The following is a 27,734-nucleotide window of genomic DNA, read 5'->3' as shown; positions in this document are numbered from 1 at the left end:
GGGGCACCCACAGGACAGTTGATCATCCATCACTGACAAGTGTTTGCCCAGCACCAACTATATGCCAAGTGTAAATCGGTCGCTGAATTAAAAAGCAAAATGATAGCTAGAATCTGGGTCTGTATGCATCCGGGACCTTGAGCTGTGAGTCAAGCCAAGCCCGGGAGCCACACGTAGCTGCTTCCATGGCCGGTGTGTACGTTACCTTCCGCTGCGTAACAAAACACCCAAAAAGGTCCCGGCTTGACCAACAGTAGCCATTTATTTCGCACGGTCTCTGCGGGTCAGGAATTAGAGGGTGGCTTAGCTGGGTGGTTCTGCTTTGGGGTCTCTCGTGAGGTGCAGTCAGATGTCAGCAGGGGCTGCAGGAGCCACTTCTGAGATGATGCACTCAGTGGCTGTTGGCAGGTGTTTTAGCTCAGGCTGCCATAACAAAACAAAAACAGAAGTTTATGGTCTCGCAGTTCTGGAGGCTGAAGTCCAACTTTGGGGTGCCGGCAGGGCGGTTCCCCTGAGGCCTCTCCCCTTGCCTGGCAGACGGCAGCCTTGTCACCGTGTCCTCGCATGGCCTTTCCTCCGTGAGCAGGCGCTTCCGGTGTGTCTTCCTCCTCTAAAAAGGACACTAGTCAGCTTGGATCAGGGCCCATCCCAACAGCCTCATTTTAACTTCATCACTTCTTTAAAGGCCTATTTCTAAACACAGTTTCATTTCGAGGTCTTAGGGCTCAGGGCTTCAACACAGGAATTTGAGGGGATACAGTTCAGCCCACGACAGCCGCCCTCAGGTCCTCCCGGGCTGGTGGTAGGAGGCAGCTCAGTTCCGTGCTTCCAGCCCTCCAGGGAAGAGCCCTCCCGAGCCAGCCAGTAATTCATTCAATCAACAGACACTGCTGCTCCAGTGTGCCCAAGAGCTGGGGGTACCGAGGCCTTGAGGAGCTCACAGCTCTGCAGGTGGGACCGAGAAGCCAATGCCCAGAGCGGAGTGATGCTATCTAAAGATAATGAATCGCCGCTTGCCGAATGCCTGTCGTGTACCAGGTGCTGTGCCGAGCTCCCCACATGCAGTGAACCACCCAACCCTGGGGGAGGAACTAACTACTGTCACTCCTGCTTTACAGGCGAGGACTCTGAGGCACAGAGAGGATAAGTAACCTGCCCAAGGTCACATGGCAAAGAAACGGCACAGCTGGGGCTCCACGCAGGCACCTGGGCGCTGGGACCCGAGGGCCTGACTCTGCAAGCGTGGCACTCAGAGATGGGGAAACCACAGGCCTGGCGCACGCCCGACAGACCGCCAGGATTACCGCCTGGCAACGCCGAGTGCTGGCGACCAGGCGGAGTGATGGGAATCCCTGTGCCCGCAGTCGGCGTGCAAGCCGGGCGTGCCGTCTCGGAAGTCAGTGCGCCCTCAGGCACCCAAACTGCCGACATCGCGTCCCACGGCCCAGCCACCCATCCCCCCGCTTGGTATACATTCTCAAGAGAAAAGAAATTCTGTGTCCACACACAGACACACCTCATAGCGGCCTTCTCGGAGGAGCCAGAAACTAGAGAAACCAATGTCCGTTGACAGGACGCACACACGGCAGCACGTCCACACAGCGGAAGGCCCCTCGGCGGCATCAGAGGACCCACACGCAACCACCTGGGTGGCCTCACGCATGTGGGAGAGCCAGGTCACAGGGGGACATGCCGTACGATTCCGTTCTATCGAAAAGAGGCAAAACCGGCCAACAGAGCCTGTCCAGGTGGCAAAATGACAAGGGAAAGCAGGGACGGGGACGTGACGGGGGTGGTTAGCCCCTGGAGGGGAGGAGGGGACGGTGACCCAGAAGGACCACACAGCGGTGGGCGCTGGCAACATACTTTTCTCTGTTCTACTTCAGGAGGAGAAAGGCCGTGGGCTCTGGTGCTCACCCTGCACTCGGCATGTCTTTACTGGGCACCTACTGTGCGCCAGGCCTGATGCTAAAGCATTAGGGACACCGGGCATACGAGACAGACGTGGTCTCTGTCCTCAAGGGGCTCGAGGACAAACGGGGGACGGGGACCGACACAGGCACACGCATGACCGCCGCGGGATCACGGCCATGCCGAGTCCGTGAAGGCACATCAGGAAGGGGAGCGCAGGCTGGCAACAGGGTCAAGCGGTGACAGCAGCCCGTGCAGCTCTCGCCGGGCCCTCTGATGTGTATCAGGCCTTGGTCTGTGTGCTTTTCTTAATTCCCTCCCTCTACCTTTCTGGCAACATCTGAGGGAGGTGCTATTCTGTTCTGTCCTGGAAGGTAAAACCGAGGCACAGAAAGCCTCAGCAGCCCACCCAAAGCGACCTCGCTCAAGCTCCGACTCCAAAAGCTCTTAAGGCCGACTCTGGTCTGCGCCGGAGGACGTGGTCTGTATGACGAGGTCTGAGGGATGAGAGAGAGGCTCGGCAGTAGCTTTCCCCAGGAAAGCAGGGAACAGCATTTTCACCAGAGGGACCGGCATGTGCTAAAGGCCAAGCTGGAAAGTGTGCAGGCGGCTGATGGCTGGAGCCCAGTGCAGGTGTCCAGAGCGGCAGAGAAGGTCCCCACCAGGCCCCAGGGGCCGAGGGCAGAGCTCGAAGCTGCTGCCGGGCCCAGCTCCCCCGCGGGCCGACCGCTCTCGGCTGTGTGTAACGAGGGCACCTGGTCATGGCCAGATGCAATGGGATCAGATGCCCTGGGCTCTCCCCTGCACTGAGTCCTGCCCCCTCCCATTCAGGGAAGCAGCCTCCCAACCACAGAGCCGCAGAAGACACACTCCCAGCAACACTGATACCACAGGCCCGGCACTTCCCGCTTCGCGGGGGACCCATCGGGGCGCAGGCAGCCCTCTGCCGCATTGCGCCAGGCGCGTCCGGGTCTGCAGGGCCCACGGAGGAGACCAGCCTCCAGGGAGAGCGTGGGGTGTGCCTCCCACACCAGCCCTCCGCCCGAGCTGCCGAGGGAGCAGCAAGGTCACGGTCTTGCCTGAACCACTCAAGCCCCAATTAGACACAGAGGCACCGTGAGCCAGCGGAGAGGGTGGGAATGGTTCCTGTTTAGTAAAAGCGCCATTTCGTCTCTCTCTCTGGCTGCTTTTGAAACTCGCTGGTGGTAACAGAACAGAAGACAGAGAACACCCACAGAAGCACGCGCCGGGGACGAGGGGTGCTGAGTGGGCGTCGAGCAGCAAGAGCACTTGTGCATACATGCGCGTGCACACACACACACACACACATGCACGTGCACAAGCACACACGCACACACACACGCACGTGCATTATGCACACATGCACACATACGCATGCGGTAATACGTGCGGGACAAGCATCACGCACACACACGCCAAGACGCGTAATATGCATTATCAGGCTATCAAGCATAACGCACGCGGCGCGGGTAATAATACAGCCATTACGCAAACAGGCGCAATTACCGCCGCCAAAGAGATAAACACACACACACGCGATGACAAACACGATGTGCACATGTCAGCGCTACCACGCCATCAATATTACGTTACACACACGAAACGCCGCGATCGCGCGACACACATCATTGAATGCAAACAGATGGTGCAATTACCATTACACGCAGGTGCACGAACGCATTACTGCAAAACACACATTACGCACGCTACTACGCACAAGCCGCCAGCAGGAAGATACGCCACGCGCCAAGACAACGCGCTGACATTAAGCACACACATCATTACGTATTTACCGATTTACGCATGCGTGTGGGGATGCGCACACAAATGCAACAATACATGCACATTGCTTACGCATCGCAACATGCAATAAGCCGCCATTACCACACGCGACATCAATAAATGTACGCCGTCACACGCGGACACCGACAAATACATGTTTACTACGGTTAATTACCGCTACACATATTACACATTACGCAATAAACGCATCATTGCGCATTACGCGCCGCCGCGACAATAAGAACTCATTACGCTAACGCACGCGACATTGCGCATTAATGCACACACGTGCGCACACATATATGCACACATGCACACACACACACACAGTCTGACACACATCACATGCAGGCACACACACACACTGCATCTGTGGCTCACGCAGCTGGCACTCAGCACTGACACACTCAGCTCTGGTGTCCTGGTGGAGAGCTGGGGCTTGGGTGCCAGACTGTCTTGCGCCCAAATCCTATTTCTGTCCTTTGCTGCTGAGTGACCTCAAGCAAGAAACTTGACCTCTCTCGGCCCTATAATCCTCAGCCGTAAAATGAAGCCGATTTTGTCTAACGTGTGAGCCGAGTCCTCCCTGCTCTGTGTCTGCAGGGGCTCAGCCACGAGCTGCACCCACAGTCCCCCACCCTCTGGCCTCTGGTGGGGGGGGGCTGGCCAATGGGAAGCACCAGAAGCGACCAGAGGGCAGGAGAAAAAGGTGGGGTACTTATGCCTCCCCCCCCCGCTCCCTCCCCGGGGACAGGGCTGTGTCCCTGTGTCACAGCCCTTTGTTAGAGCCCCCTGTATTAGCCTCCTGTTGCTGCAGCAACAAATGACCACAAACTCAGTGGCTTAAAACAGCGCAAGTTCATTATCTTGTTGTCTGGAGGTCAGAAGTCTGAAACAGGCTAAAATCAAGGTGTCCCCAGAGCCGTGCCCCTTCTGGAAGGTCTAAGGACAAATCACTCCTCGCCTCTTCCACCTTCTAGAAGCCACCCCATTCCTTGGCTCGTGTCCCCTTCCTCCATCTTCAGATGTCTGAATTCCTGCCTCCCTCCTCGCCCTTTAAGGGCCCTGGTGATGACGATGAGCCCACTGGGTAATCCAGGATGACCTCCCACCCCAAGGTCAGCAGACTTCATTCCACCTGCGGCCTCCACTCCCTGTGCCACGTGACCCAGCACACGCCCAGGTCCCAGGAATTAGGATGTGGACATCTTTGCAGGCCCTTCCTCTGCCTCCGGCCCTACCCCGTCCGGCTCCGGGCCCCGCTCCTGCCCCTCCCCCTAGATCTGGGAGCGGGAAGGGGTCCCCATGACACTAGCTCCCAGGTGCTCTGTCGCCCCTGCTGCTCCCCTGGGCCTGTCCACCCCACTGTACATCACCCTCTCATTTCATCTCCCCGGTGCCCCCATTCCCGTCCCGCAGGGACCTGACTGGTGCCTGTCAGAGCTGCCTGAGGACTAAAGCAGATGTCACCAGTACCTCTAACACCCCCAGCCAGTGCCTGGCACACAGTAAGTGCTCAGCAAGTCTTTGCAATCATTACTTTTTATTTCCCTCACTAGACACAGAACGCTTTGAAGATGGGAACTATATCTTTTTCTCATTTTACTAGCCCAGCTGCTGATAAAGAAGATGTGCTCAATTATTCACTCAACAAACATATAGTACTGACTAAACTGGGGAGACAGAGGTGAGAAAAATTTGACCCCAACATGCCTTCAGGAAGCTTCCGGTCCAGTGAGGGAGACACAGGTACACCAGCCATCAGACACACATGGTGCCACCCCGGAACCAGTTACATGCTGGGCTCGTCAGGAGCCGCTGATGTTTTCAGGTGGGTGAGCTGTGGGTGCTGCACGTCTGTCTCTCCAGGCAACCAGTTCTTCCTAATTCTCAGATCAGGTTAGGGACACTTTGGCCTATTTTTAGATTTTAACCCCAACTTTCTTAATCCAATGTACAAACGTGAGCAAGAGAAAAAAATAATCTTCCATACATATTCTTTAAACATATAAATAAAACTCGATATTTCTCTGTCTCTGTCTCTGTCTCTGTCTGTCTCTCTCTCCACACACACGTATAACTTCTCATTTGCTGTTGTAACAAATTACTATAAATTTAATGGCTTAATCCGCACAAACTTATTCTCTACAGGCTGGAGGTCAGAAGTCCAAAATCAGTTTCACCAGGCTGAGTCAAGATGCTGGCGGGGCTGGTGATTCTGGGGACTGGAGGGCGTTGCTAGCTCCCGGAGGCCACCTGCCTCCCTCACCTCAGGACGCGCCGCTCCTCCCCCTCGCCCCCCACCCCACTCCAATCTCCTCTTCTGCTGTCCCAGCTCCTACTCCCTCTCCTGCCGTCAGCCTCTCTGCCTCCCCCATTATGAGGACACTTGCGGCCACATTTGGGGCCTGACAATCCCAGACGATCTCCCCACCACCCGGTCCTTGGCCTTATCATATCTGCAAAGTCCCTTGTGCCATGCCAGGTTCCAGGGCTAAGACGTGGACATTTCGGGGGCCACCACATGCACGGCGACGGCCCTGCCACCGGCCTTTCCGCCCGCCGTGGTCAGCCCGTCTCCCTGTGCCCGCGCGTGCTGGTCTTCCGCCTGACGGGCCCTTGCGCGGCGACGGCCCGTTACGGCCCTGCCAGCTGTGTTCACAGGGAAGTGGGCAGAGCTCCGGCTCCCCTGGGGGCTGACAGAGAAAGCTCTGGAGACGACCCGAGCCTTCTCACGGCCGAGACCTCTCCCGGAGGTGCTCCCAAGGCCTCAGATTCCCGAAGTCAGAGTTGGGCTGGTGCAACATGGGACATGACACCAAAGCTGAGCTGTGGGGGCAAAGGTGGCCCAGAAGCTAAGGTCAGCGTGCAAGGAGAAAAAGTCAGAGCCTTGTGCCGTGCAGCAGGGCCCTGAAAGGACCTGCTCGAGACGTCACACTGAGCCCTTATGTCTTCCATTTCCCTTCCCTTCCCGGAGCCTCGTTTTAAGCACACGGATCATCTTTCCACTGCCCCTCCCGACCCTCCCTGCTCCGTGGACCAAGTCTGTGGACTGCATTTCCCAGGCTCCCTTGCACTCCGGCTTCCTGCTGGGTCCAGAGAGAGAGAGAGAGAACGGGGAGGTGGAGGGGAGAGGTCGGAGTGTCCCGCCCCCCTTTCCTGCCCCACGGGTTGTGTTCTGCTGAAGGTCACTCTGTCACAGATGATGGCCCCTCTCCTACAGCTACAGCTCCCTCGGGTTCCGGTGGCTACTCCCTCCCCACTCCCCCCCTTCTGGCCTAAGGCCGGTACCAGCCCTGGGGAGGCACCTTTTTTTTCTTTTTAAATACTGAATAATACCGAACAGCTATTTTGTACTTCTCGGTGGTAGGACTTTGTGTGATTTTTGGTTTTGTCCCTTTGCTTGCCGATACTCCGTAAGTTTTCAACGACAAATTACAAAATAAATACTGACAGGGTGCTATTTAGAATTTCATTTTGATGTCTCTGCCGTACCCCTCGGTGTTGCTATAAAGCCGGCAGTATTTACCACCATAATTAATTCCACCCGTTTTGCCTTCACGCATCTCTACTGGACACTTCTCATCAGACCGGGCCTTTTAATAAAGACAGACAGCTGCTCTCTGACCAGCTGGATGACGCGCTATTTCCTCTTCTGTTGCCTTTTATAATTAGGATTCATGACCTCATACTCGTCCTTGGCATTTATGACTCCTTTTTTGTTTTTTCGAGAATCGTTAAAGCGTTAGCGAGTCCACCTCTGCAGTGTGTCTCCCCATTTCTGGAGCCATGAGATTTCAGTTTATCTGCAGGGTCTTCGAGCCACACCTCCTCAAAGCAACCTGGCGATTCAACAATTACTCCTTAGAGACCAACAAGACGCCGGGAAGAGGGCGATGGCTCCGACAAAGTCCTCGGCCCCCCGCAGAGAGATGGCGACCGGGCAGGCGCCCGCCCGGGACAGGCAGAGAGAGACCGAGTCGTGTGGCTTCGGAGCCGCAGGGACCGCTTCTTCTTGGTTCTCCCTCCCTAGCTCTGCCTCCACCTTTGTAAACTGTCCTTCATCAAACTCTCCCAGTGCCCTCGAGGGTGCGACCTGGGCAGGTACACCAGGATGATGAGATTTGCCAAGGAGTCAGGTCCCGGGAAGCCTCATGGCCTGAGGGGAGGGGAGGGTGGTTCCCCGAGGAAACACCGGGTGTGGATCCCGTCAACAGGGAGCTGGGAGGTTGGCCAGCACGAAGAACGGGCACCCCCTAGACGCCTGAGAAAAACGACCGACCACCCAGGATGAACACCCGCCAGTGGCAACAGCAGTGACCTCGCGAGTCGGAGGTGAGCTTTCCCTGCACTGCCTGCGGAGTACCTAGCCGACTTCTGCCTTGCTAGAATCTTCTTGAACGAGGGACTCGGTTTGCACGCTCAGGGTGCAGACTCTGCGTTGTGTGGGTGCAGACGTCTACCCAGGTGTGCCTCGGGGACCGACCCCGTGGAAGAGGGCGACAGCAGGCACCAAGGAAAAGGATCTCCTCACCGGCACTCAGCCTGCCCCCTGCCCCCCCCGCAGCCCCGGCCCTTCTGACCCTGGGGCGGGGGGGTCCCGCACCCTGGGTGGCACAGTCTCCAGGACCGGCCCTTGCTGGTTGCGCCTCACTAGCCGTCCCCGTTCCCGTCAACAGACCTTGACTGCACGCAGGTGCTGGCCCGGTTCCGTCCCACAGTGGAGGCTGATGAGCGAGGCCTCGTGGCCTCCCTCGGCCTCCCTCGCTCACGGCGGGCCGCGCGGGGGTCACGTGAAGAACCCCAGCAGTGCAGGAGGCGTGCCGGCCGTCTGTATGGCTGAGGAAAGGGCATTCGCCCCGCTGCCTTCGGGAACGGGGACGGGGTGCCTGGCCCCACAGCCATCGTGCACCACGAGGGCAGGCAGTCGCCTAAGGACGGCAGGGCACAAAATCAGAGAGCGCCCCGTCCTCGCTGGCACTGGTGGGCTGCTGGCTCCGCCGGTCCTCACGCCACCACCGTCCTCCGCCTTCCTGAGCCGTGAGATGACGGAGCCCCTCGCGGAGGCCACTTGGAACTGGGGCCTCGGTCACCAACGGCCTCGGAACTCGCCCAGCACTGTGGAGTCAGGAAGCCCCTGCTTCCCTTTGTGTCACCCCGTGACCCTCGGCTCCCAGCAGGAAAACCGACAATGAGTGTGTTGAGTATGTTCTAATTTCCCTCAGAAGACAACTAGCAGGTGTCAGGAAAGCCAAGCCAACCGGCGGGTCCCTAACTGAGCAGCACTGCAGCCCCCGCAAGCCCCTCCCCCAGGAAAGCCCCGGAGCAGGGACTGAGAATTATCTTTTAAATACCCACTCTCCCCTTCTTCCTTAGCCAGGACACCCTCGGTCTTAGTTAGGTGACATTGCCTGGCCTCTCCGCGTGGCTGGATCTGGCCAGTGAGATGGAGGCAGAGCGTTTAGTGGAACTTCCCGGAAGACGCCTGAGGGGGTAGGGTGACGGGTCTCCTTCCTTCCTGCCGCCTGCAACGTGATGGCTGGAGCTCCAGGAGCCATCTGGGACTCCGAGGTAGCTTTGAGGACGAAAGTCCATGCCAACACACCGGGGAGCCCCGGGCCTGACGCTCGACACGTGCTGAATGAATACGAGCTGTGTGTTTATCATCCGCATCTCCAGGACCCAGGTACACAAGAAGCTTCTCGAAAAAAAAAATAAATACATACATAAACAAACAAACACACAAACAAACAAAGCTGATCCTGTGACGTAATTATGTCTCCTACGTAATATGTCTCCCAGACACACAGTGTATATTTCCGTGTTAAGGGCCCTGATAAGTCCTGCACTTTCTCTCTGTTTCACCCTGTACTTTCCACATTGATCTGGCACCAACTCAAATCTGTATCATTATCTTTTCTTTTAATTACATTTACTCCCATTTCCCTGATCTGCCCCAGCGCTAATCAAACGTCGCTGGGCACACCGATCGCCTGGGGAGACTGCTGAAAGCTGGCTTCTGGTGGGGGTCACTTTGCCTCTCTGGTTGTCTAAGCACTGATCTACCTCAGGCAGGAGGTCCCGGTGTCTCCACCCGCCTGGGTCAGCCGGGTTCATTCTGCCAAACCCTCTGGCATCGGGACAAGGCGTGAAATGCCCCCGCCCTCTTGGCCTGGGCTGCCTCTCCCGTCTGCTGGTGAAATCATCGTATCGGAATCCTGAGATGAGCCAGCCATGCGGGCTCCCGAGCACGCCCGCACTGCCTAGCCCACGCTGCAGCCCCCGCCACGGACACGGGATCCGTGCCCATGGCACCGGGCTGCGGGGAGGGGAGGCAGAGCTGGCCCCCACTGATGGGGCACTTCGAGTCTTTGTTCCATGCCAGACCTGGGGTGAGAAATAGGGGTGCCAAAGGGTACAGCGACTGACTCCATCCCGACAGGCTCAGGAAGGTCCCAGTTATGGCCCCAGGAACCACTCAGCACAGCAAGTAGCAGGGGCCGGTGACCCTGCACGAGAGTGCTGACCTCCCTTTCTATCCCTACAGGAACGAGACCTGTCCACCTGCCTCGTTCCTTTGAAACTCGCTGCTGTCCTGTGTCTCAGCCCGTGTGTCTGTGTCTAAGTGCCTGACGGCCCGGCCCGCCTCAGTCCCGCCTTCTGAGGAACAGGGACAAGGACGCTACCCTCCTGGCAGAGCTACCAAGAGACTTAATTAAAAGACGTAAAGATTGTACGGGACTCAGCGGCAAAGGTTGTAAGCTCCCCTCGGTGCTGGGGAGGACTTTTCTAAATAATGTAACACAAAGGGGCCCTCACTGACGAGGCAGAGTGACTGCCCGGAAAATCAAAATGAACTCATAAGCATGTTTTAAAATGTTACCAGCTTCAATCTCTAATACGGTAAATATAAGGTAACAGAACCCACATAAACACAAGCTCTTCGGAGTCCTTGATAATTTGTAGTGTCCCGGGGTACAGAGAACTGCGCCCTTACGTCATGGTCTCACGTTGCTCCTTAGATTGCAATGGCTCACACCTGCATGGCACTTTCCAGGCTCCTTCCTCCCACACAGACGTGCCTGCAGGTGTGCACGTAGCTGTTCATCTAACAGCACAAAGTCCCCTGAGGTGGGTTCCAATTTACTCTGTTTTACCAACGTGGAAACCCAGCCTCTAAGCGGGGTGTCCCTGCCGGAGGCGAAAGGTGGAGGGGGGGGGAGGGACTGGAACCAGGCAGCCGGAGCCTGAACCACGGGCGGGCACTGCCTCTGGGGAAGCCGCCCACACGAGGACCACCCAGGCCTGACTGGAAGGGGCGGAGGACGGGATCGAAGCGCCTGGAGTCCTCAAAGCTGGGCCACTGGGGAAACGCCCTGGGATTCAATGGCTGGGTTATCCAGAGTCTAAAGCAGCAACAGGGTTCCATCTGGGGTACCCCAAATCCTGGCCCGTCCAGGCTACCTGTCCCAAAGGAGGCCCGGCCACCCCTCGCTCACTCCCCCTCCAGCCACAATGGCTTTTCTGCTGCTCCTCGGACACACCAGACAGTTTCCAGCCTCAGGGCCTTTGCACCTGCTGTCCCTTCCAGCAGGAAGCCCTCTCCTCCACCTTGGGGCCGCTTCATCTCATTCAGGCCTCATGGGCCGGCCTCGCCTGGCCCCCTGTGTGAGAAGGCAGCAGCCCCTCCCACCCCGCCCCTCCCCCCATCCCTCTTCCCCTGACATGTATCATCCTTAGAAATGTTCATCACGTTTATCGCCGTGTGGCATTACGTTACACGTGCACTGGTTTAGGGATTCCAGTCTGTCCTGTGAGCATCTAAACGCCAAGTAAAGACCCAGGCACAGTGACAGGTGCCAGCGCTACTGAACGAGTGAATGAACGAGCAAATGACAGGCACAGAAAAGTCACACCGGGCTAAAGGAGCAGGTGACCCTCCCCGCCTGGCCACGCTGACCACACAGGCTTGTCTGATCTTTGGATTTTTCAGAAGAAGCTGAACGTCCAGGATTCTGTGTAGAATCTCCTGGCTTTTTATACACTCGCAACGTATTCAAATTACCAAAATTAAAAAACAGCTCTGTGAGCCAAACCGTATGTAGATAAATTCAGCCAAGCCTGGCAAAGTGGGCTCCCCTCCCTTGTAAGGGGAAGTGACATTTGAACAGGCTGAGGGCCCTCAGAGGAGAATGTCAGGCACATGTCAAGGGGAGAGGGGGGACAGGGACAGGCGCCCAGTGGGGGCACCGTGAGCTGCCGCTCCCTCCCCCGTTGCTTCGGAAGCGCCCCACCCACTCACCCTGGTCCCGGCTGGCTGCAAGCCAAGCACTTGAAGCACAGGCTGGAGTGTTTTGAGAAAGGTACACACAATACACAGCAAAGAGGCTGCTCCTCCGTCTGGCGGCTCGCATCCTGCACCCCGCCAGATGGTGCGCCCGCCTCCCCAGCTGAGGCCGGCTTTGTGAGGCTCCGGGAGAGGCTCCTCTCCACCCCGCGAGAGGCAGAGGCGGCTGGGAAGCGCTCTCCCCCGCCGGCCCAGAGGATTTTTCTTGGCCCGTGGACAGGAAGGCTGATTCAGCTGGGAACCTTCTGGATTTATAACCCCCACCACTCCATCCCCCGTGACCCCAAGCCCCAGTGTGCTGGCGTTTACTGCTAATTGTTTTCAGACAGATGGTGTGGCCCAGGGTCTAATTCCCCAGGCTAGGGGGCGGGGTGCTGGGGGAGGAGGCCGTGCCCTTGACGGCTGCTGGCATTCTTGAGAAAATGCTCAGGGCTGGGGGTGGGGCGGTGGGCAGTAACAATGGCGAGGGCCTGCAGAGGGGAGGCCAGGGCTTTGCGAAGGGAACAGGGGAGGAGGAGGAGGAGCCTTTGAAAGGAGGGAGCCAACCCTAGAGGCTGTGGGGCTGACAAAGCTGGATGGACAATGCTCCCCTTCTCCAGGAAGCCATCCGGGATTGAAGCCTGTGTGGCAGGGAGAATTCTGCCTTAGGTTGGATTTAGGGATGAGAGGGGAGGTAGTGGGTTTGCGGGGAGGGTGGAAGACGCACTCACAACCTCATAAGCAGCCCTCACTTCTTAATATAATTGAAACATAACTCGAGGTCTTACAGAGCCATCTTCATTTCACTGGATCCCTCGAGTGCCAGGCATGAATGAAGATGCCAAATTACAGATCAGAAAGTAAGGAAGTGGCCTCTGAGAGGGTAAACGACTAGCCTGAGGTCCTGCGGTCAGCCCATAAAGATTCACTGAGCACCCGCTCTGTGCCTGCTGGGTATACAACACACGCAGAGGGCAGGACCAACAAGCTCCCTGCCTTCACGTGCCTGGGTTTGTGAGAGGAGATGGACATTATTAATGCACAAAGGAGTTGAGCTCAGAAATGATAAGCACTAGACAGAGAACAGAACAGGGATACGGGGCAGACAGGGACCTTAGGGGAAGATCAGGGAGGGCTTCTTGGAGGAGGCAACGTTTGAGCTGAGACTTGAAGATGGAGTAGAGACCAGCCACGCCTGAATCTCAGGGGAGACTGTTCGAGGCAGCGGGAGCGGCAAGGGCAAAGGCCCTGGGGCGGAGATGTGATGTCCAAGAAATCGAATGAACGCCCAGGGTCACCGGGAGCAGCAGGAGGCGAGGGGCAGGACCTGAGGCCCCGGTGGCTCTTCTGCACCCCAAACACACCTACGACTGGGCGGAACCGGTGGACCAGCAATTAAACCCCTGTGTCTCAGGGCCCCCTCTGAGAGGGCGAGTGACTGTCCCAAGGTCACCAGGTCAAGGGGGTCATGTCCCAAGGTCAAGATGGTCATGATTTGAAGGGGTCTCCTGATTCCCTCACCAAGTCTCCAGGCAGAGAGAGTCAGCCCGGGAACCATGGCAGGTTCCGTGAAACCCCTGTGGGTGCCAGTTGTCCGCGTGCGACACTACAATGAACAATGGACGGCAGTGTCTTGAGCCGTCTGTCGCCCGGCAGCCCCGAGCTCATGTCCCTGCTGCTCAGCAAACTCCCCACGGCACAGCCTCTCTGTTCCGTGGTTTCGGCGGAAGTGGCGGGGCTGGCTCATTGGTCCATTTCGGGTCACGTGGCCACCCCTGAGCCAATCGCTATGGCCGGGGGAAGGCACGCAGCTGACTGGCCACCGCTGGAACGTGGGGTGCGGAGCCCCTCCTTCTCCTGGTGGCTGGAATCGGGAGAGGCAGGGCCCCCAAAGGAAAATGGACGGGTGGAAGGCAGGCGGCCTCCACAGAAGACGGTAAACTAAATCAACGTGAACTGCGTAAGACAGAGCAGACGGTGACAAAATGCCATGAAGACAGTGAAGCAGGAAGGGGGACGAGAGCGCGAGGCTCGGGCGCGGACTCTGGAGCCAGGCCGCCTGGGCCCAGACCCTGGCTCTCTCAGGGACGAGCACGTGACTCTGATGACGTCACTTACCGGCTCTCAGCCTCGTTTATACAATGAGGGCTAAAGGAGATACTGCACGTCAAGTGCCCGGAACAGGGCCTGGCACACAGTATGTGAACAAGAGCTGTCGCCGCGGACGTCATGTGGAATTACTTGCTCACTGGGCACCTCCCTGCCGGGCTGTAGATCGGGGGAGGGAGGCGCGGGGCTTGCCTTGGGCACTACACCTGGTGTGCAGGTATTTCTGCTGCTGCATGGGGTCCGGACCAGAGGGGAGGCCTCGCTGTCCCATGCTGACGAGACGGGTGTTTTGAATCCCAACCTCCTCTTACTCTGTTCCCTGTCACTTCCCCACCCCCTACAGGCAGGGCTCACCTGACTCGCCCCCCCTCCCAGCCCCCTCTAACCCCCCAAGTGCAATTAAGCCAAACTTCTGATTTAAGACATTTATAAAGGCACTAAGAATGTCTTCTAGTATCAGCTTATATATATTTAATCTGCCGTTAAAGTGATTTAAAACAGAGCTCCGATGGACGGGAGTGATGAAAATTAAAAGTCTCCATCACCTCCCGTCTGGCTGCGGCTCCCCTGCAGACAAGGACGCAGGGGCATCTCCATCCCGCGAGTTCCTGGGAAACGCAGTGGCCCGGTGGCTCTCTCCGGGGCGGGGCCGCGTGGGGTCCAAATTAAGTAGGGAGCACCAAGGGCGGTGGGGTCTGGACAGGAGCCACGTGGGTGCGCTGCACGCGCGGCCTAATGACCAGTGACATCTGCTCATCCGATTGCTGTGACAGGACACAGGGACTGTGTCCTCTGCTCTCGGAGGGAAGAAAAGGCCAGTGGAGAGAGGGCCGCACATTTGCAGACTGATTTTTTTTTCCCTGCCTCCCTTTAGAAACCAGAGAATGGACCCCGCTTCTATCTTCCCCTCACTGCAAGGCAATTTCCTGGGGCTCGGTCTCTGAGTTTCCTGGTGCAGGACGAGCTCCCCGCCCATCCTTCTCCATCCTCTCCCTCCCCCCCTCCTCCCGCCCGCCTCTCGCAGAGATTCAGAAATAAACCAATGCCTGGAGCACGCGGGTCCGTGGCTTCCTCCAGGCCCAGGACGAAAAGCCAAGCCATAAACCTGGCAGGGAGTTAAATCTCCCCCCATCGACTCACTCACCCACAAATCCCCGCCTGCCCCGACAACGTGCTGTCACCTAGGACAACACCAAGCAAGGACAGGTGCAGGGACTGCAGGTCTCACTGTCCAGGACAGACAGGACAGGACCGCCGGGGCTGGTCCCCTGGCTTAGCCACCAGAGCACTGCCTTGCCCTATTTCGATGCTGGAGGGGGCGTCTTGACCCAGGGGCCAGAGGCTTAAGTCTCTGGTTTGTAAAATCTCAGAAAATGCAGCGCCTAATGCCGCAAGGGGGCTATGGAAGAGCCCCTCACCCCAAACACAGCTAGACGTGCCGGCCACAGGCTCCTACTGTGTGCTCCTACCCGCTGGAAACAGGCAAGTGTCTTCCAGCCGCCCTGGAAGGAAGGGGCTGTCACAAACCCCATTTTAGAGAGCTCCAGCGGATGTGGGAAGGGGCCGTCGGGAGCGATCATCCCATAGGGATCCCCAAGACACTCTAGGCAAACCCAGCGCGAGTCCGCGGCTGAGTCAGGGCAAAGACACCGGTCTCGTGCCGTTTATGGAAAAGCTACCGGCCTTAATGTGACCTCACAGCCCCCATGACCTGGGCTCTGCTGCCCCCCAGCCACGACCCCTCTCGCTCTACGCTCTGGCCTCTCTGGTGCTGCCATCCTTGGAGCATTTCTGCTGCCTCGCACCTCAGGGCCTTTGCAAACGCTGCTCCTGCCGGCTGGACCTCCATCTCCCTCCCCACTCGGCCGCCACCAGTCAACCTCCAGGAAGCTCCAGGAAGCTTCCTCTGACCCCCACGTCTCAGTCCGGCGTCCCCTCTCTGCTTGGTTAAGGTCTCACGGTTTTCCCCCCACGGCCCAGGCATGTGGCTCTTGAGTTGCCTGGTTACGTGTCTCTCTCCTGCTAGACTCTGAGCGGGTAGGGGTGACATGGAGGGATCTGCCATCGCATCTCCCTGTGGGGTCTCCCCTGGACGCGGCCAGGAAGATGCTCGGAGAGGTCACTGCTCTCAACCACATGGAACCCTAGGTCCGGAGTTTGGGTGGCAGAGAATGGGTTTGGACATGTTGAGGTCCCTCTGAGACATCCAGGTGGCAATATCAAGTCCCACTCAAAAGAAAGGTCTGCGTTGGGGATATAAATTTGGAAGTCACTGACGTGTGGGTGGCAGCTGGAGCGGCAGGTGTGGCTGGGCAGGGAGGGGGCTCTTGGGGACCCCCAGAGGCGGAGTTGTCCCGTGGTAGGCAGACTGGAAAGTGCCCCTCAGGGCCCCTGTTGTCTTCTGCTATTCGCACTCCTGCCAACCCCCCTCCTCCCCAATGCAGGTGGGCCCTGAGGCTTGCTTGTCACCAGCAGAATAATTCTCTTAAAGGTCTGGGGCCTGGGGGGCATCTCATGGCCAAGGATCGAGTTGGGCAGGAGCACTGGGAGGAAGGTAAGATGGACTGCTGTCTTTTGGAGAGGCTGACGGGAGGGTGAGCCACACCCCAGGCTGGGGGACCGGCCCCCCCACCCCACCCCACGTGAGGCCTCCCTCCCTCCCTCCTGAGCAGCCTGGATCTCTGAGGTGGGCCAGTGGCTGGGGGCAGGGAGCCGAGCAGGCCGGCCTCCTGTAGGCGGCCTCTGCTAACAAGGGCCCGGCGTGTTTTCCTAGGCCAGGGTTTGGCTGGGGGTTCGCCCGCGAGCCCGGTTCAGACAGGAGCCCTTTGAAGGCAGAATGAATTGGGCTCAATGTCTGCATCCAGCTGCGGGTGGGCGGGGGCCGGGGCAGCTGGGTTCCAGAAGAACCCCTTGTCCAGGGCTGCGGAGGGCAGGCAGGGGAGCCAGCTTCCAGGCCCCCTGCTAGTGATTCAAAACCCCGGCCCAGCTCCTGTGCCTTTGCCAGCATGAGCCCGCCCGGGGGAGGATGGTCCCGGACAGGCGGCCCGAGTTCTGAAGGCTCACGCACTTATTCTAACCCGCACCAGACAGCACGGCCGGCCCCTCCCGCTGGTGCGTTCCCAGATTTTACTGCTTGCTACGAGGTGACAGCTATTGACATTTAAGAAGGGACTTCCTGGGAACTACCCAAAGACCATGGGCAGGTGGTCTGTCCACATGGCGGAAAGCTACACGGCAATGAAGAGGGGCCCCACCCCGGCCCCCACACTGGCATGGTCTGCTGGCCCATGGCGGGCTGGAGAGAGGAGCCCACTCTTAAAGGGGGGAGGGGATGGCATGGCCCTCGAGAGCCACGCGGGCAACACAGGGCTGCCCTAAGGGGCCACCTCCCCCTGGCTCCCGTCTGTCTCCACGGCGATCCGATTGTCCCCTTCGCTCCTTACCCAACCACTGCCCGACTCTGATTCACAGGACTGCCTTTCTCACCTGGCTCCCCCGACCCTGCCGGCCTCTGGCCTCCTCTACGCACTTCCCGCCCTGCACAAGCGAATGTTCCCAAAGCTGCTCTTAGCGAGGCTCACCCCTCACCTGGAAAACAAGCACCGGACTCCTCAGCCCGCTGCTGCGCAATCCTGGCTTTAGGCCAACAGAAGCTCAGGCCCAGCTGGCTCTTACTGACTCACGAATGGAACTTGTCACCTTCTGAAGAGAAGGACAAATTAAACCTTTCAAGGTGAACTTGCTAAATGCAGTCCCTTCTGCCGGGACCGGAGGAGGCTGACTCACAACGGGTCCCTGCTTTCAGCCCCCAAACTCCGGTCCCGTGGGACTTTCTAGTTCTCGTTCGGTCTGGATACTCCAAATAGGTCACCTCCGAAAGAAGGGAGATATGACCTGTACCCAGCTGGCACCCACTCAGATCAGGACACGACCCAGACAGCCAAACCCCGGGAGGCACGCAGGGAACGCCCCACTCTGGACCTAGAGGGCCCAGCTGGCTGCCCACCCCTCGGGCGCCGCCTCTCCGCCTAGCACCCCTGGGAATGGACCATGCCTTCTCCAGGCCCGAACCGGGGATTCTCTGCTCAAGTCTTTAAAATAAACCACTGGTTTTTCCTTTAGGCAAATAAATTGACTTAAAAGGGACGGCTTAGATCACCCCATAATGGCAAAGCTGATACCACTTGCAGGTGACCATGAAAATAAACGCAGCGTAACAAAGGGGACCATCCAAGTCTGGTTTCTGTCCTGCTGCCGAGACCAGAACTTTCTCCTGCTCTCCTGACAAGGCGGCTGAGCCAGCCTGAGCCGGGCAGTGGAGGCGGGGCACACGCAGCAGCACCCCGTGCAGACGCTGTCCCTGATGCCGTGGAAGAATGGAATGAAGAAAGAGCGTGACTTCCCTGCGTCAAGGATTATTCGATGCTGGGTCTGCAGCTTCTCCAGCTCCTCCAGGCCGTTTGGGAAAGACTATAAATGATGAGGACAGCGGATGCTGGAGCGGGGCCTGGGGCAGTTCCGAGCTTCCGGGGCGGCAGTGTCCCCTTCAGTCCTCAGGACGACCCTGCCAGGCTGTGGTGTCGTCATCATCATCATCATCGCATGGGACCCAGAGCCACTAGGCCACTTACTCACAATGCAGTCACACACCCGCACACACACACGTTCTCACGGGCGCTTTCCCAACTCGTATGCACGCATCTGCACATGCGTGCACGCCCACATGCCGACACACAGCTACACGATTGTAATCTTTTGCACAACACGTGTGGCCACTGAATGCACGCATGTGTACATGTATGCACACACGCATACACGCAGATAGACCAGACACGCTTGCCCCTCACACAGGCTTATTCATCTGCGCACACGCACTACCGTACGCTGGCCGTGCAAACCCACAGCACGTACACGTGGCGTGTGACGACCGCCCAGGCACATACCCCTCCGTTACATATGAACCCTACGTCAGTACCACTGGACGGCACGCATAGGTGCGCGTGGATACACACGGCGGATCGTCACGCACACAGAAAATATTCACGCACGCAGAAAATATTCACTTGCATCGTGAACTCAGTCACAGGCAAAAAAACGTGTAACTCAAGTACGTAATCCAGGAAAACCCAAACCTCCATCCCCCTCCAGGCGCCCTGACATGCGCGTGCATGCTTGCGTGCGCACGTGTGCACACGCGCCTGTCCTCCGTGTCCCGGGCCCTCCCTGTGGCGTGGGCTATCTCGCCCCAACCTGTGGTGAGACCCAGGGGCGTGTGCTGACGCCCTGTGATCTGTGATGGCCTCGGGGAGGAAGGGTGGTCAGCTGCCCCCCTCAGCTGCCAGGTGGGAGGTGGCGGGCAGCAGGTGGGGGTGCCAGGAGAAGGGAGGGGTCCAGTCACAGCCCTGTCCTCAGAGTCCGCCTGGCCCTGGATGCCTGATAATCACACCCCTCTCGACACCTGCACAGCCCGGTCCATGTTGGACCCTGGGGCCAGATGCAGACCCAACAAACTCCAGGGTGCCCAGATGAGCCCAGGAGTCTGGGAGGGGACAGGGAGCCTCTGCCGGCCCCGCTGAGCAGAGAGGAAGAGGAAGCTCAGTGTGGGGTGGGGGAGGGGCGAGGGGGGCGCCTGCCCGGACGGCCTCCCGTGCGGCCAGATGGCCAGCCATCTGCAGTCCCCTCCTTCTCCAGCGTGGCCAGGCCTGGTGCCTCCTCAGAGCTGGCGGAGCGTGTTGGCGCCATGTGCTGCCTGGCAGGCCACGCCAGGCAGGCAGGCTGGGGGGCTGCCCCTCGCAGAGAGGCATCAGGTGCACAGCCTGGCACGGGCTGCCGTGGGCCCACCTCTCACCCCATAAGGCAGGCACCTCTGTTCCAGAAAATTCTGAGGCTTTAGGGGAGAGAACACCTTCAGCCATCCAGCCATTCACTCATTCACTAAACACCAAGCACCTCCTAAGTGTCAGGCACCAGAGATACGATAGCAAACACGCCAATATTTGCTGGACACCTATTATGTGCCAGTTACTTTTCTAGGGACCAGGATACGGCCTCGAACAAAACAAATCTATACCGGACACTTACCATGTGTCAAGCACAGGGCTGGTGACAACGATCGTGCTGGAACAAATGTTTCCCGAGCACCTACTATGTGCCAGGAGCTGTCCTAGGTACTGGGAATATAGCGGCGAATGGAATATTCATTTGCTGAGCACCTACTATGTGCCAGACAGTGCGATACAGCAGTAGCCAAGAGGACATGGTCCCTGTCCTCGTGGGGCTCGTGGTCTCTCGGGTAAGGGGGACAGACAAGCAACAGTGAATACATAATACCAGAAGCAAATGAAGGGGCGAAGGGAAGGACAATGGCATTCGATGGCATTCTTATCCTCTTGGTCATTTTAGGTGGGGTAGTCAGGGAAGTCGTCTCAGAAGAGGTGACACGGAGCAGAGACCTGGATGGAGCAAGGAGCCAGCCCTCAGGCTCCCCCGGGGAAGGATGCCCTAGGCCAAGGTAACAGCCAGGGGACAGCGCAGTGATGGGAAAAAACTTGGTGTGCCCGAAACAGCCATGAGGACAGAGCCTGGCGGAGCAGGTGGCGTGGGGCGAGAGGCGAAGCCGAGCGGCGAGGGTGGGTGGTTTGGTGAGGAGTCTGAGAGCAGGAGGCCTGGTGAAAGACCCCAGGAGCTTCTTTGAGGAGGTGACGTGGGCATGTGAGATGGTGACACCCCACGCAGGAGGTGCTCCCGGGCCCAACCTCCTCCTGGGGGTGAATCTGGATTTGCCCCCGGGAGTCCGGGAAGTGAGCACCAAGGTGGTTCCATGTCGCAGGAGGGAAGATGAAGGCGCACGAGAAAGCCACGTCCGGCCCCGCATCCCTCCAGGCCCTGATCCCCCCCAGAGAAAGCAAAGCAGACAGACGCCCTCCGCCCGCTCCCTGACTTTGCTCCTCTCGGCGGCCTGGGGCCGGCTGCGCCTGGTCAGCTCCTCCGCAGCCATGAGCCCCGAGGGTAGCGTCCCCAGCCGACCCCTCTGCTGGTGCCTAAAGCTGTCAGCCTCGATTCCCCACGGGCTTAGTCACCTGTACAAGTGACATTTATTTATTCCCTCACACGGGAGCGTGGCGAGAATTAATTATTTAGCACTGAGGAAGCACTTTGAACATGAAAAGTGCTGAGGACGACCGTGACATTACAGAGAATAATGTTCCCTCACGCTCGCCCGCAGGTCTGGGAGGCTGAGCTGGCGGCTTCCAGGGTCCCCTGACCCCGCCCGCCCCCTGTGGGGAAAAACGCTCTGAGCTCCGAATGTCTTTTCTGTGAAGAAGGGAGGGGGTGGGGGAGAGAAATAAAGAGGGGGGGAAGCTTCGCCCTCGGTTCGGGAGGATGGGGAGGCATGAGTCTCGGCGTCATGATTAGGTGTGTGAAGCACTTTCTCCACCCATTGCACAAGCTCCTTCACGCGGTGGGGACAGGGCAGGTCTCCCGCAGAGCTGGGTCACAGCCGGTGGACAGAGGAGGAAGCCAAGGCTGGGAGGGGAACGGCGCCCCGCCCAAGGCCTGGCAGCCTGGCCCCCGGGGCTGACAGTGCTCACTTCGGTGGGAGCCCTGGACGCATGACAGCGGAGCCCCGCAGGGACCCCGGGTCGGCCCTTGAACTCGAGCCTCTCCCCTCACGCCACGTGCGCCCCGGCCTCCCACCGGGAAGGAGGCAGGGAGCGGAGATCTCACTGGGGTGGGGAGTCAGGCGGGTGGGGGGACACAGGCTGGCGGGGAGTCCGAAGTTTGACCTGACTTAATATTTACCCAAGAGAAACTCCACCGGGCGGAGGAGGAGCTGGAGATGGGAACCTGAGGGACTGCCAGGTCACGCCGCCTTCGTCCCCGCCTTCGGGGCACCGTGGCGGGGCACACTCGAGCCCCCGCTCAGCCAGAGCGGGAAATCCCAGTGCGGGCGGAGAATCGGATCCCCTGGGCCGCGCGCGTGCCGGGGTCCCGGCTCTGCCTTGATCCAGCTCCGCTCACCCCAGAGGCCAGAACCAGGCCTGCCTTCAGCAGGCGCCCAGTAACTGCCCGTGCACGCATCCCGGGCGTCGTCTGAGGACCCCTGTCCAATGGCCGGGGGACGCAGAGGCCGTGCTGGGGCGGGAGACTTACTCTCCTCGTGCCTCGGCCTCCCTGTCTTTAGAATCGGAGCCAAAGCGACAGAACAGCAACCCGGGCCCGAGGACTCCGAGCTGACTCCCGAGAGCTCCGAGCAGCGCGTGGCACGGGGGGCTCACTGTGCCCGAGTGGCCGGCCGGGACCCTCCGTGCAGAGCTGCGGGGTCCGCACGGCAACTCGTGTGGCCGTTAGGCCTGCTTGTTATTGTCATTTTTGTGTAGATGGTGAAACTGACCCAGAGATAAAATAACTTGCCCAGGGCCACCCGCCTAGAAAGTGACGGAGCTGGATCCAAACTTCGGTCCCCTCTCCTGCCTCCTGGACAGACAAGTGACAGGGTTCCCCGGGGGCGGAGGCAGGCCCCAGACCCCTGCTCACACTGAGGGGGCCCCTTCCGGCCCATCGGGCAGCTCCAAGGCTCCCTTCAGGGTGGCCTGCATGGGTCATACCTGAGTGACGTGTGCTTTGAATCAGAACGCGCTCCAGGGTAAGTCAGGAGGCTGCCACGGGCACAGGGGCCCCACAGCCACCTGGCTGCCCCCAGCCTGGGAGGTGGGTGCAGACCCCACAGGCTCCTTCGATAGCTGGGAACCCAGCAGAGGCTGCTGCCATGGCAACAGAGCTGGCCATGTGGGCCCATCCTGTCTCTCCCAGGCACTAAGTGGCCTGGGGCTCAGCCGGCCACCTCTCCCTCCAGCGGACACCTGGGGGTCCTCAGAGCTCCCCACCCACTCACAACCCCGCAGGGCAAAGCCAGCTCAAAGACATCCCTCTCGTCATCACTGATGCCAGCTGACACGGGCTGAGCATTTAGCCCTTTACAAGTATTAGGTGCTTAGTTCTCACGTAACCCACTGGATAGATGGAAAGACCGAGGTCCCGAGAGGCGCAAGGCTCGCCCAGGATCCCACGACGAGGAAAGCCAGGGCTTGATCCCAGCGCTTCTGGCCCCGGACCCCACTGCACGGCATGGCCTAACGGTTATGACGTGCCCTCTGGAGCGAGAGGGGCTGTGCAAGCCTGGACCGGTCACCCAGCCTCTCTGGGCTTCAGGCTCCCCTTCCGCGGAACGGGATGAGATAGTGGGCCCCAGGGAAGGGGGAGAAGGTGCAGATGTGTGAAGCACCTGGGGCGGGGCACAGAGGGGCCCTGGGGCTCACTGAGGTGCCCTCCACACAGAGCCGGAGGGAGGGTTTGTGGCTCCGTGTGGCCCAGAGGCCAGCAGGGACAACGGGGCAGGGAGGGAGGGGAAGCCGCCCACCGCCCAGCCCCGGCCTAATCCGGGAAGGCTCTGGAGTGTGGCTCACACCTCAGAGTTTGTCCTGCCTCCAGGCAAGAGGGCTGGGACCTCTGCATTGTCACTGGTCACCTGAAAGTGGCCCTAATGGTGTGACAACCCAAGGCAGGTCAGGCTTTCTGGGTTTGGGGCCCAAGCGCTTCTGGTCGCCTGCCTGAGAGCCCTCGCAGAGGCCGGGCGAAGGGACGGGCTTAGCCAGGAGCAAGGCCCAGGCGCACGGCTGGAGCCGCGACGGTGCCCCTCACGCTGACCTACCTGCTGTCACGTTACCTGCCTAGGACCTCACGGGAAACCCGTCTGGCCAGTAGAGCTGACCTCGTTTTACAGATGAAAGGCCGCCACTTTGGTCAAAGTCACACAGAATTGGAGCAGCGCCCGAACCTCCAGACTCCGCACGCAGCTCAGCGTGCTCTTTCCCGCACCAGTGGCGCTGCCTGCGGGCCCTGGGGAGGAAGCGTGCTGCTCCAAGGCCTGGGGCCCCTGGCGGGACTGGACCGGTCAGGGTGCCTCGGGCGGCGGTGAACAGAAACTCCCCAACTCAGCGCAGGTTCACGCTTCCCTGGACAAGAAAGCCCGAGACGAGGCCCTTTCCCTCTCTCTCCTGCCACCTCGATGCACACAGATCGCTCCCCTCGTGGGCCCAAAATGGCTGCAGCAGATCCAGTCACCACATCCCGCCCGGACCAAGTGCAGCCCAAGCTGAGGCCGCCCTCTCTTCCCTGTGTCCCTCTCTGTTTTCCCAGCAAGTACGGATCCCCTTCACGCCCTGTCGTGGAGCTCCCCGCACAGCTCGCTGGCGAGAGCTGGGTCACGTGAAAACCTGGCGAGGGGCGCAGGGAAGAAATGATTGGCTTAGGCCCGGGGTCAGCACCGTAGGGCCCATGGGCCAAATCCGGCCCCGAGCCTTTTTTGTAAATAAAGATTTATTGGTGCACAGCCGCACCCACTTTTTAATATGCCTGCTTTCATGCTACAACACGCAGAGCTGAGCAGTTGCAACAGACTGTCTGGCCCACAGAGCCTGAAGGAATTACTACTTGACTCTACAGAAAACCAGTCTGCTGACCCCCGGCTGGGCTACTTGGGATTCGCCCCCGAGCTGGATGGAGTCACTGAGCCCAAGAGATGAACACTGAACAAAGCAATAGTTTGTGAGTGAGGTGGCCCTGGGCTGGCGGCTACATCGTCCTCCGGCCTTCATGGCTCCAAGCGTAGCCCATAGACCAGCCCCGTCAGCCTCTCCAGGGAGAAGAGTCTCGGGCCCATCCCACCCGGAACCAGAACCGGCACTCTGACCGGAGCTGCCGGGCTCTGTGCATGCGGGAAGTCCCAGCCCTGCAGAGGGGTGAAGGCACAGGCAGGGAGGGGTGCACAGTTACGCGGGCCTGACACTGAGCCGGCCGAGCTCAAGTCCTGACTGCGACCTCCACGAGCCACCACAGCACCCTCCCCCGCTAATGCTGTGCATCAGTCTCGGGGCTGCCTTAACAAAGCCCCCAAGCCGGGTGGCTCAGAACCACAGGCCGAAGGTCAGAGGTCTGACACCCAGGTGTCCTAGGGCCATGGCCCCTCCAAAGGCCCTGCCCTGCCCCTCCAGACCCGGGTGGCCCCAGGCGTCCCTTGGCTGTGGCCACATCGCTCCAGCCCCACCCTGTGTCACGTCGGATACGCTGTCTTCATTTAATCACACCCGCAGAGACTTTATTTCCAAATGAGGTCGCGTTCCCAGCTTCCGGGTGAGGAACCCAACACAGCTTTCTGGGGGACTCAGGTCAACCCATGATGTGCAAGCGTAGCGCCACCCACACATCACACACAGGCGCAATGGGACACACTGCTCGTGCTGGGGGAGGACGGGGCCCGAGGTGCCGACCCCGACACTCGGAGCCGCCCTCCTACGAGGCGGAAGGCGAGCGGCCTCCTGACCGGGACACGGCTGCTTCTCCCCCTGCTGCCCGGCCCAGGGTGGGGACCGGACGCAAGGACCCTCAGCGAGTCCGGGACTGGGGGAGGCGCCAGCGGCCTGTTTTAAGGACGTGCTCGTCCTCGGGAACCGCCTCGAAGTGTGCGCTGAGCCCCGCTCTTGCACATAACTGGTGCTTAAAGCGGGCTGAGCGAATGTAAATGCCAAATGAAAATGCCTCGCCAGGCCCCACGGCCCTGCCCACCTCGCTGACCTCGTTCCTGCCATCTGCCCCCAAACCACGAGGGGCGCTGACCCCCTAACCCTTCCTGGAGCACGCGCAGCCCACACCGGCGCCCGCGCCCGGCCGGAGAAGCCCGCGCTGGCTCGCTTGTTTTATTCAGGTTTCTGTGCAAAGGGCACCTCCCCTCCTCCGAGAGGCCTTCGCGACCACACACCCGAAAACACACGCCCCGCCCTCCCCGCGTCCCATGCTGCCCCATCGACTCGGCGCATCCATTCTCTCCATCCGTAAACATCCGCCGCTGGCCCCAACGGCCCCGCCCGGCCTCCCCGTCCCCCGCCCCTCCGAGCTCTCAGTGGACACCTGGGAGTCCCCGGGCCCTTGCACGAAAGGCCTGGCCAGCCTCGCCCTGTAGTGCATCAACAGAGCCTTTAACCTCAGCTCGTTGCACTGGGCAGAAAGGAACCTGCTCTGCTGAGGGACTCCCGCCCGCAACCCTCCAGGCAGCCCGAGAGGGGACCCCTCCCCATGACCGTCCAGCAGCCCCCTCTCGCCCTCTCCAGGCCGCCCGCCTCCGCCCACAGACCCATCCACAAGGCCAAGGCGCCGGTGGATCACTCCGCAGCCCACGCCCCAGAACCGCAGACCAGCCCTCTGCGGGTCAGGGGTCTGCAAAACTGCCCGCATGTTAACCTCTTAAAAATAGCATTACTGACTTTCTTTTTCCTGGTTAAAAATGTACACGTGTGCTCCAGCTGTGCTGACTCGGAGGCATTCCAGGATTTCCAGAACACAACGGCAAGGAGGTCCTCGCCCTCCTGATGCCAGCCCCCAGGGTGGAGGGGACAGCGGCCGTCGGGGTGGCAGGCGCCCCTCAGGACACCTGGGTTCCTCTGTTTACCAGATTCTCGTCCGGAACCCAGCGACCCTCGGAGGCTGTTATTAATATCACCCCCAGTTCACAGGCAGAGAAACTGAGGCTCACGCAGAGGCAGAGCTGGCCAGTGGTGGGTCAGACCCAGACCGTCTGTCTGGCTTTGACCCTCACCTTTGACCCCATCTTGGCAATAAAGTTCCTGGCTTAGTTTCTAATCTTTCTCCCCATTTTCTGTTCTGTATTGTTCTATGTCTTGCTTTCTTCGTTTACCCTCCTGATATCTGGGCCATCACCTCACGCCAGACACCCCATTCTTTTTAATGTCTGCGTCATGTTCCATGGGCCTTGGCACATAGCACAGAATTATGATGATTGTTTGGGTTAAAATGGTCCATTTGTGATCATCTTAAATTCTTAGGACTTAATTCACTGGAATGTACGCTACAGTTCACACGTAACACAGTGAGCACTTTTGGGAAAACCTGTGCTATCTGGGCTGCTTGGGTGGGGGGTGGGGGATCTGAGTTGCCGGGTCACCCACAGACTCTAGACTCAGCCAGGGACTGCGCTGAGAAAGGACACGCAGGGCTCAATGCAAGGTCCGGGGTGTTCCCGCTCCAAAGAGAGCTTGAGGACAAAGTGTCCCTTTTGCTGGTCGACTACACTTCTGAGACTTCAGGATGCCAAACCTTCAAAGCCTCCTGAGTCATTCCTGGAACAGTGGTGCCTGGTAATTCACAAAGCGACCCTAAGGACACCACGGTTTGTCCACATCTCCAAAGCAAGTCCTACTCAGAGTCTCTCCTGAGCAGATCGAGGGAAGCTGGGCCTCTCTTCACGTGGGCACTGGATGCTTCTGAGGGGCTGGCTCAAAGGGAGGGGGGAGGGAAGGGCATGAGTTGTCATAAAGTCAAAACGAAACCACCAACAACACAGTTCTCTGTCTCCCGAGAGTGACTCACCCGGGGAAAACCGGCACACTGTTCCAAGTGTCAGAATCAGCAGAACGGCCCCCAGGATTTGGGTCTCATCCAGCTTAAACGAGCCAAAACATTCCAGCATCTTCCTCGGGAACCTGTGAATGGTGTATTGTCTTCGGCCCGC

At 59.2% G+C, this 27,734-nt stretch overlaps 2 long non-coding RNA genes across 4 annotated transcripts; both read right to left on the bottom strand.

Annotated features, from left to right (window-relative positions):
• Positions 1–243: 243 nt before the first annotated feature.
• On the bottom strand, positions 244–27,734 carry LOC120616002 (uncharacterized). Its single transcript, XR_005656420.1, has 3 exons — positions 27,593–27,734; positions 26,470–27,494; positions 244–610 (listed from the first exon to the last, which is right to left on the bottom strand). It is a non-coding gene; the product is annotated as an uncharacterized LOC120616002 (long non-coding RNA).
• On the bottom strand, positions 8,911–12,465 carry LOC120616003 (uncharacterized). 3 transcript variants are annotated; one of them, XR_005656423.1, is made up of 3 exons: positions 12,017–12,465; positions 10,651–10,796; positions 8,911–9,412 (listed from the first exon to the last, which is right to left on the bottom strand). It is a non-coding gene; the product is annotated as an uncharacterized LOC120616003 (long non-coding RNA). The 3 variants fall into 3 exon arrangements; XR_005656421.1 differs by lacking the exon at positions 10,651–10,796; XR_005656422.1 differs by lacking the exon at positions 12,017–12,465 and having other exon boundaries at positions 10,651–11,379.

Source organism: Pteropus medius, unplaced genomic scaffold (genome assembly GCF_902729225.1).
Source record: "Pteropus medius unplaced genomic scaffold, Ma_sr-lr_union100, whole genome shotgun sequence".
In the NCBI taxonomy this organism is placed as follows: domain Eukaryota; kingdom Metazoa; phylum Chordata; class Mammalia; order Chiroptera; family Pteropodidae; genus Pteropus; species Pteropus medius.
This window is presented reverse-complemented; position numbering and strand designations above follow the sequence as displayed.